Source organism: Leptonychotes weddellii, chromosome 3, assembly GCF_054177405.1.
Source record: "Leptonychotes weddellii isolate Sample4059 chromosome 3, ASM5417740v2, whole genome shotgun sequence".
NCBI lineage: Eukaryota > Metazoa > Chordata > Mammalia > Carnivora > Phocidae > Leptonychotes > Leptonychotes weddellii.
Genome location: NC_138371.1, coordinates 104,760,192 through 104,770,494, shown reverse-complemented (window position 1 = coordinate 104,770,494; position 10,303 = coordinate 104,760,192). Strand labels below are relative to the sequence as shown.

The window sequence follows — 10,303 nt, the reverse complement described above, 5'->3', positions numbered from 1 at the left end:
AGATTGCCAGTGGAGTCCCCAGAAAGAAAATGTCAGACACTAAAATGATGTGGGTGTTGAAAGCTCATCATTGTTAACATTTTCTGGTGACCTTCATTGTTTACCAACTTACTGAGAAATGTAGCCTGATTATTTTCAGCAACAATGCAGTCATTTCTTTGGAAGCAATAATAATTGCCGTCGCAAATGATTCACCTCTGTCAGAGAGGGAGTAGCTTTTAAATCTATTTGAATAAGGATATTACAGCACACTGTCTTGTAGGCAGCCATGAATTATTGAATTTCCATGATCCAAATCATCAGGAATCTTTATTTTAAGTATTCCATTTACAAAACACCTCAACTATGTTAAAAATCACAGGACTCTCAGTTTACACTTTAAAAGCAGGGAGAGCTCAGTGTCTCCCTTTTGTTCCTGGATAAAAATAGGCAAATGAGTGATGGTGGAGGGCAAAGGAAAAGGTATGCCTGCCGCCAGTAGCATTACTACTGCGGTAACAAAGGCAAGGGTTTGGAGTCTAGTGTGCCCAGTGCTCTGACTATGAGCATCAGAGCATTAATCTAACAGCTCCTCTCACCGAATGCCCACAATCCATCAGGTACTGGGCCAAGGGCTATACGCACACTGTCTTTAAACCTGTAACGATCTTGCCCCAGCGATATTCTTCTTCCCACTTCATCGATGAAGGAAACTGAGCATCAGAAAGGCTCACCAACCTGCCCTGTGAATAACGAGAGAAACAGATTTGATTCCAAATCCCTGTACTGTACACTAACATTTTCCAAACGAGTAAATGCCTGAGTACAAAAACCTCAGAGAAAAAGTTTAACATAGACTAAAAACACCGTATCTCTCCGTGATGTAGAACCAGAAATAAAAGAAAATTAGTCCTAACAACACTTTCTTATACATTTCTCCACCGAAACATTTTTTTCACTGACAGAAATAGGAAAGGAATACCACAAAATAAATGAACGTAAAGTGAGAACAGATTGGTGACCATGGCTCATCTCTCATATGGACACACTGGTAGCTCTATTCAGATAAAGAAGGGGCAACTTGAGTTTATCTCCATGACCCCAAAAGAATCAGCCAAAAATAACAATTCATTCACTTGAGGAAAATAAATCCCTTTCAAACATCCTGAACATACCCTCTCTCACCTGTAAGAAAACACAGCTCCAGTTTTGAAATAAGTTTTTCACTTTCCATCCACTGTCACCATCTCATGAAAGTAAGATGACTCTTAACCTAACAGACAAACAAATCACAGTCGGCATCCTTCTTCTAAAGCCGAAGTTGTCCCCGGTGTCCTGATGCAGAGGTGGTTTGGTGATGACACTGGGGAAGGTCAACACTCACATGCACAGAATGACGACCTACTAGAAAAATAGGAAGTGAAAACAAACCCCCAGCTTCTGTGGAGAGAGGACCTTCACAAAGGGGAACCAGGAACCTCACCCAGCCTCAGATTTTCTGTTTGCCCCCGCTTCGACTGTGATTGCATCACCTTACCATCTGATCCTTCTGGGTGATTTTGATTAATTCTCAATGATGGGAAAGCTCACACTTAGCTCTGATGCCCGAGGACACCCCAGTGCTACGACTGATTTATGGGGGTTGTTGTTAGAAAGACAAACAACTACTTGAAAACAGCCAGAGAGCTAGTGATCTGCACAATAGTCCTTGGTGACCTCAGAAAGTGGATGAGGGTTTCAGTTCTTACACTCGGGGTTGAATTACCACCCCAAAAATAGGCAGGGAGATTTCCTCTCATGATGTCAGGTGGATGGATGAGCCGTGTTTCTACAGGAAGCAAGTCATTGTGGTCTTCGCTTCCCCTCCCTTCACTTAACCAAGGAAAGAAAAAAAAGAAGAAAAAGAAAAGAAATATTAGTACCGGGGGCATCTTCCCCTATCTTTCCAGAATTTACCTGATGGTTTCTCTGTCATTTCTACAGACTTTTTTTTTTTTTTTGTAGAACAAGTCTGGCTTTGTTAGACCTGGCTCACTCAGTCCCTACTCAAATTTAAGAAAAGTTTCATCACCTGCAACTTCTTCGAATTCACCACGTTTCTTACCTCCAAATACTCTGCCACCCGCCCATAAAATGAAGAAAAGCTGCCTCAACAAGCCTCTGTGACATTTAGGATCATGACCTGAATGTTAAGAATATGTGTAGCTACCTATCAAAAGAATTTACAACTTACATAAGGGATCTAAATTTATAAAAACACATTGAGAGACAGTATTTAAAATTACTATATGCTTCCTTTCATTGGAGGTCTTCAGCTTTAAGCTCCAAAAAGACAAAATTCCAAGAACCCACATTTAGACTGTGCTCTGGGTAAGGTGATTAGAGTCTGGCTCTCATGTCCTCAGAACCTGAAAGAATCAGGGGATTTACAGTGAGTGAAGACATAAACCAATTCAAACCTAACAGAAACGCAATGAAGAAAAATATTTCTGAAGCCTGGGCAATTTTCAAAAAATAAAAATTACTTTAAAAAAAAAAAAAGAAAGAAAACACGGGAATCCACAAAGTACATTTCATCTAAAGAATGACTTTAGTTTTGTCAGTCATCTTTAGACCTGACTAATCTAGAACAACAGAAATGATTCTAAGTGCAGAGGAGTGAGAATGCACTTTTTATTTGAGCAGCTCATTATTCTGTGTGACTTCCTGCCTGCTGACTGGGCCTTTTCCCCAACTACCATAACTGCTGGGCCCAGTGAGAGCCCAGTCTTACACTATAGGCCAAGTCTCATGCTAATTCACTGTGATAACCCTCCGAGTCCATGAGGTGGTAGAAGGATTCCAAACAATGAGGAGAGAAGGGAAAGAGCATTCTGAGGCTGGGGAGTGAAGTGGCCACAAGCTGTGGAGGTGGAAAGGGAAGCGGAATGGATGAGGAAGGCTCTTATAGAAAGTTAACAGGAGCTGGCTTTGGGAAAGTGGTTGGAAGTCAGATTCCAGGGCTCCTTTACTGCTCACCCAGGAGCAGCTGTGTCCTTGGGTAGGCAGGAACTACAGACCAGAGCTTTGATAAAAACCCCTGGGATAAACGAGGTGATTTGGTTCTCTCACTTGCCGAACTATCAGTACTGAGAATCTACCGTCATCATTATGGTCACACCTACCACTATAAAAACAACAGTTTTTAGCACACACACCTCCACATGCCTCTCCTATGAAAGGAACAGAGAAAGAGAAAGTTTTTCTTGTTTTTTATTTAGTCAGTCAGTCAACCCATTACCAAGCCTGGTTTGTGGCTGGTGGGGGTGGGTCTGTGAGAGGTGCTGAGTCATGGCTGAGAGCCCAGCCCAGCTCCTGCCTCCCCAGGGACACAGCTCACTGGAGCCAGCCAGGCCTGGAGCGGGCCCAGGGTGCCAAGCCAGCACACGCAGGTCTCCACCTCAGCCTAGGTCAAGAGAGAGTTCCTCCTTGCCACAGATACACTGTCACCCATGCCAGCCAAGCCTGCAGCTCCCTCAGCCCCCTTCGCGGCCAACCCACCCCAGAAACATGATATATGCAGGCACGACAAAGCTGAGAAAGGGAAATCCTATAAAACTCACACAAAAAGAGATCGAGTGTTCCTGTCCAAGAAACAAAACAAAAAAAATTTTTTTATTTTTTTTTGTAAAATGAATGATTGCTGGAGAATAAAATACCTAAGTTTCCTGGGGTTTTGCTGTTGTTGTTGTTTTTAGTAACTAGTAAGTATAAACTAACCTGAATACTAAAAATACTGCGTAAGTGCTTACTGTTCCTGTGCTGAGTGTGGAAAAATGATTTCTGGAAGAGACCATCGAGGTGGGTTGGTTGAGCAGAAAATAATACTATTGCGACTTTTTTTATTATTATTATTATTTTTGCCTCGACTAAGCTTAGTATATTACAAATATAAATATAATATAAATATTCTAAGTAAATATAATATAAAGAGAGAAGGTCTTAAAAGATGCCATCTGGGTCACTAAATGTTAATACCTACAGAATACAAAGAAATGTCTTGCCTCAGTTTTAAGTAATTGTCCTGCTTTTACCTCATGTGTCTACTATCTTATTAAGCCTGCGTGAAATGCATAATTCAAGCCAGCTTTCTTTGCCCACATTGGCAGCAAGAGCTCACAGCCAGGCCCTGTGAGCCCCTGAGGGCAGACCCAGGGCCTGCTCACCTTTCCCACCCCATTCCCCACGCAGCACCTGCTCTGTGGCCTGCAGTTCACAATCACCCAGTCAGTCACAGAGGAATGTCCGAATCACATCAACTTCAGTCACATTGCAAGGGAAGAGTAGGCAGCTCCCAGGTACCACTGCTTCTAGCCAATGCTTTAGATTAGTCTCCTTGGGATAACTTTATCCCACTTGCTGATTGGCCCCCCAAATTCCAGTCTCAACCCCCTCCAGTCCCCACCCCACTAACATACCAGAGCAATATCCCTGTTACGCCATCATCCATCATCTTCAGAATAAAATCCAGATTTCCTTACACACTGTAGACAATCTTTTCTTTTTTTTTTTTTTTTAAGATTTTATTCATTTATCTGAGAGAGACAGAGACAGAGACAGGAAGAGAGAGCACAAGTAGGGAGGAGAGGGACAAGCAGGCTTCCCGCTGAGCAGGGAGCCCAATGCTGGGTTCGATCCCAGGACCCTGAGATTATGACCTGAGCCGAAGGCAGATGCTTACCTGATTGAGCCACCCAGGTGCCCGAGAATCTTTTCTGTTCACAGAGGATAGGCTTACAGTAGTAATGCTCCCAGGTGAGAAACCACATTGAATAAGGTGTAAGGGAGGATGTGTAAAGTATCCCTCCTGTACACAAGTCTTCATAGTTCAGGAAAGGTGTGAACACCAAGAACATACTGAGCAGGTCCCCAATAACTGCTCAGACCTGGAGGACCCTGGTCATGGTGGCAGGAGAAAGGGAGCAGAAAAAGGAGACGGGGAACACAGTGCCCCTGGGGCCACATTGCCATGCAAGGCTGTGGGCTTGCTGGTCACAGAGAAGAGGCTATATACCAGGGGACTTTGCTGCCTTCTTCCATCATTCCTCCTGAAATGGATTCACAGACAGTTACAACTGACGCGGAGCAATAGCAAAGCGACTGGCAGGAAACCCAAGCCATGGCTCCCATCAGACTTCACAGGGCCCTGACCTCTTGGTCGATGGCTACCACACAAACCACATGAACAGGAACACATTCTGTTTTTTGTGAAGATTTGCAAAATAGCCAGCCTCTTCTCAAAATATCCATTCTCCTCTCCACGCTGCTGTCCCTTCCTGACAGAGAGAAGCAGAAAGGCCAGCTCAGACGCTACGGATATATTTCACTCAGCAAGGCCCTCAGCTGCTTCTGCTTTCTCCACCTCATGACTCACGTTTGTTGCAGGTCTTGTCTCTTCTCATTTGCACGCTGTCCGTTCTTAAACTTGATGAAAGCACAACAACACCTCTAAGTACCCATTTGTTGAACACACGTAGACATCGGTTTGAAGGATGCTGACACAAAGCTCACGGTGTCAAGTGTGGTGAGGGCCGTTCTGTCGTGGCTGTTGGGCTCACAGTCTTGCCTACTCTGAGCAACACAGTGGTAGGTTGCTTGTGTCCTTCTACTGATCTATAACAATAGCAGGCCAGAGAGGGGAATCCATTGTCCTATAACAAATTTCTCCCAAGTAGCAGCTTAAAAATCATGACATTCATTTATCCCAGTGCTGTGGGCCAGGAATCCGGAAGCAGCTTAGCCAGGTGGCTCTGGCTCAGGGTGCCTCATGAAATTGCAGCCAAGACATCAGTCAGAGCAGTGATCGTGTGAAGGCTTGGAAGCATAGAAGGAAAATGTTGCAAGTTCAGGAAATCATGAGTCTCGCGTGGCTTGGGCACATGGTGTTGGGGAGGGGGTTGAGGATCAGGACTTAGGTCCAGATTGCAATGCTTCTCAAATGGCAGACACTGGCTTCTGGTATCCACCCTGTGGTCGGTGGGGAGCCCTTCTGGAACTGGATCACCATACTGCATCTGTAGAAATAACTCACTGGCACTATAGAAACTGGATGGGTTGTGGATTAGATAAGGAAGAAACCAGAAGTCTCTATTGATGTCCTGGGGAGAAATGCTGTGCTTCCCAAGCAGGGCTGAGGAGGATGATACAAAGCATCAGAACTCAGAGAAGGATCTGATGTTGCAGGTGAGGGAGAGAGGATCACTTTAACAAAACAGGCACAATTTGACACACCCATAAAGGCCCAGCACTTTCCTCAGTGTTGGTCAGGGATGGTGTTTCTGGGGCCCAGGACTTTGTCCATCCACCCAGGGAAGGTTGCTACAGGCGTATGTCTTTTGCTCATGTCCATGAAGCTTCACGTAGTAGGAGTGGCATCTTTGTGATTGCTCAAGCATTTCCTCAAAATGTCCTTAGGAAAGCACATTTCTCTATGGGCAAAATGATTTAAAATTATTAAAGTCAATATTTAATTTGGACCTAGTTAGGAAAGTGGAATTTTCCATGGAGAATCAGAAGTGTCACCAGGATACGGTGAATTGGAACAACAGCCCTGACTCCTGTATTTTGAGAAGACAAGACTGCTGGTCCCAGGGAGTGATTCAGGGCAAGAAAAGGGACAGATTCACCAGTAAGAGCTGTGAGCCAAGAGTTTGGTTAGACAATCATTCTCTAAAGGTCATCCCACCATCACCGGTTCCTCCTGATTTTACTAAACCCTCCACCCTCCAGTCCAACCCCAGACTTCTCTCTTCCACCTTTGAGATTGCCTTCAGTGTTTATGATTCCCTTTTTTTGTTCTTACAGGAATAACCGGAGTGTGGAAAACATGCTGTTTTATCTGACCTGTGTCAGACAGCCTTGGACCCTCCTCCACCACCCTCCATCTTCTAAGAGAGTACTACACAGGCTCTCAGTTCCAGATGAGTCAAGAGACCAGCTTGGTACCATCAAGCCCCCGAGAATGAAACAAGTCTCTGCCACACTCGATTGCCCCCTCTTTTTACTCGTCTAGCTAAAGTTTCTCAACCTTACTGATCTTTCCAAAGTATCAACTAATAAGCTAATCATTAGGTTATCCATTTGAGATCATTCTTTCTTCTTCATGACTATGTGTACAGCTAGGATTCTCTGTGAGACTACCCTCACTGGCTCTCAAGGGTTTTGCTATGCTGGATCCATTCCCCTCTTTTAGCCATAAAAGTAATTACACTAACCTGGGCAACCAGAAGGCATGAGGGAATACAAGTGGTCGTGAGCGTGGGTTTCCCTAAATTAAACCAATCTAGACAAGATTCATCTACTTATATAAGTGGAGTTCTTCTGCCTAGGAGAAGCCGTTTTTGCTAATGAAACAGTGGTCTAACAAAGAGACTCTTCTGGGTCTTCTTTGACATACTGTGGCACATTTGGGTAGCTCAATATGAAGCATGGGGTAGACTCAAAGTTGTAAGTTTGTGGTAAATGTCTCTGAAGTCAGAGAACATATATTATAGTGACCAGGAAGAACTGGACCAAGCTTTCTCTTCTATCACCCTGGGCCATTAATATTTCCAAATACTGTTGCAGGGGCCGGGTCACCAGGATCCTCATCCAAGGCCACCTCTCCACACTGTCCAGCCTCCTCCATCAGCCAGTGTGGAAAACTGGCCACACTTCAGAGGAACGTCCATCACTTTGCTGTCTGGGATCTGGATGATTTAGCAGGTGACCATGAGCCAGCACTAAACAGAATGGGGCTGAATTTCCTAGGGAGACATAAGACTAATGTCCTGGCCTCTTGTGGTTACAAGAGATCCTTCCCAACACAGCACAACTCAGCCCAGGAAATTTCCCAGGTGATTTTAGTTGGATGCAAGTTTGCGCTTCACTTCCAGGCCTCGACTGTTTTGGAATGTTGCTATGCATTATTAAAAGCTGCCACATTTTGTCCAAGAGGTGGCCACATTTCAGTGGCTGGTGAAGTAATTCCTGTTTATATGTGTAGTTGCAAAACGTTTTGGAACCCTCTGGCATGAAAAGCATCTTATAATACATCATTACTTATTTTTAACAATAGTCGGAGAGGGATGGGGGCTTTTTCCCACATACACATACTTTGAAAGGTGATAGTCAACCAGGAACAACTTCTGATGGGTTCTCTGCTTTTATCCAGTTGATTGGAGCACAGCTGGGAATGTCGCTTTAATGGTGAAACAAATCTTAAGGTAATTTCTTGGAATGCGTATCTGATGAGACAAGACCGAAAAAAAAAAAAAAATGAAGCTGAACAGAATCATCTACATATTTAGTTGCCTAGAACCGTAAGAGCCTAGAGAAGAATTTGTGTTCTATTGAGTCATGTAGCCATTGTTGTCATCATGGGCTGGTAAGCCCAAGTAATTATGAAAATCAAATTATTTCTTTCAGAAAGCTGGCCAAAAATATATTGCTAAACTGGGCATATTAGTATAAATCAAAAGCTATGTATTACCTAATCATATATCATATTTGGATAGCTCATTTTTTTTCCTGAGGGGATAAAATTATTTCACAGGCAACAGTCCCAGGTATTATTAAAACTCTTTCATAAATGGGAAAACTATAGCAAAGTGAAATTGAGTAATTGACTCATTCTCTCAGCTGAGTCATGGCCTAAGAAACCTAAGAAAAGAAGCCCTTTCTCCTCACTTCCCGTCTCCTTGCCCCCTTAAAAGATTGTAGTGCCAGGCAAAATTTCTCCTTAGCTTCATGTTTAGTAAATTCTCAGGTTTAGATCAATTCAAAATCTCATTGTGAAAAAAGAAAAGAAAAGAAAAAAAGAAAAGAAAAGGATACAAACTAACAAAACAACAAGCAGATGAAGCTTTTGATACAATGCAACTCAAATGATCTGCTAGAAATAAATAGAAAATAGTGTTACAAAAAGAGATATTTCTTTTCCATGTTAGTGTAAGTCACTTACCTTCCCAATCAGTCTTGACTCTGTGCAAATGCCTGGCTTCTGATTGTCATGAGTTCGGTAAATCTGCAGTCGTTTTCTTCAAAGCATAAAGCATGCAGTCTTTTTTTAATAAAGAAGCATGCTTCTGAAGTTGTTCAAGCCAAGAATAGACACCTATTTTAAAGACTGCTCCATTATCGGGGCTTATGTTTACATCCTCTTTACAAATGCAGTGGAAGGCATTAACCAAAACACATTAGGGCAAAAGCATTTTTCGATGCAATTAAAAACTGGTTCGTTCTGCATATGTCTGATATATCCCTTTCTTATCACATCTGTCTATCTCTTAACCTCATCCACAACTCCAAAAACTGCAACTGGAAAGTTCTCAAACTGAAAACTGGGTGCCCGCCAAGATACAAACTTTATATTTGCTTAGCAAACATCAAAGAGTGAATAATGTGTTGTCATTCCCTGACCTTACAAGAAGGTTGGATATAAAGTAACAGCCTTAGTCACTATGTGCAATGACAGCGCTGAAGAATTTCTCCCTCAGCCTGGATTCTTTCCTTCTTTGTCCAAAAGGGAACAGCTAGGTACGTTGCAGGGGGTAGGTGCTTTGTAGGTCCGCATTATTTCATTACCTAAACAAAGCCATGGTCTAAGGAAGAAGGTGGAAGTTAGAAGGCAGAAAACCAGGTTCAAGTGCTGGCCTCTCGCCTAACCAGCTGTGTGGCCTTGGGTTTGGCACTCCACCTCTCCAACCTTTTCCATCTGTGAGAGAAAGAACAGATGACTTGCAAGGTCTACAAGTCCGGGATTCAAATGCAGCCAGCCAAGGTTTCTTCGTTCCCTGAAGGGGAAATGGCAGGTCCCCTCAGGACAGCACTGCTCCCTGCCTGCCTCCTTTGGTGCTTCAGGACCCTGCGCTCCACTCTGTGAGCCAATCCATTTTCATTGGTTGCAAGGCTCAGTGTCCTCCCTCTGTCTGGATCGTGTTTCCCACACTCTTCAGGACGTAGAGTGGCCATCGCCCTGAGAACAGCACTCCTGACCTCCCTGCTCCCTGGTAGCCTGCCCTCCCCTACTCCTACAGAGACTCCAGGCGTCTCCTGGCTTGTTCGGAGTCCTCCCCCTGGCCACAAGCCTACTGGTCCCACTGTGCCACAACAGAGCAATGACACTGGTGACCACTTACTCAGGCCTCATCAGGCTTTCACTCACAAGCACCCTCAGAGGTAGGTATGACAGTGAGCATCCCAGACAAGGAAAGTAAAGCAAAGAGAAGATAATGTGTCCAAGGTCTACATGACCAATAAGCACAGAGCTGGAATTTGGATTCAGTAGTGCTCCTGCAAAGGTGGA

The 10,303-nt window shown here is 43.9% G+C and overlaps 1 long non-coding RNA gene across 1 annotated transcript; it reads right to left on the bottom strand.

The window, feature by feature from the left end:
• Nucleotides 1-290: 290 nt before the first annotated feature.
• On the bottom strand, nucleotides 291-1,911 carry LOC145720598 (uncharacterized). The gene is made up of 2 exons (XR_014143678.1): nucleotides 1,165-1,911; nucleotides 291-722 (listed from the first exon to the last, which is right to left on the bottom strand). It is a non-coding gene; the product is annotated as an uncharacterized LOC145720598 (long non-coding RNA).
• Between the last annotated feature and the right edge of the window lie 8,392 nt (nucleotides 1,912-10,303).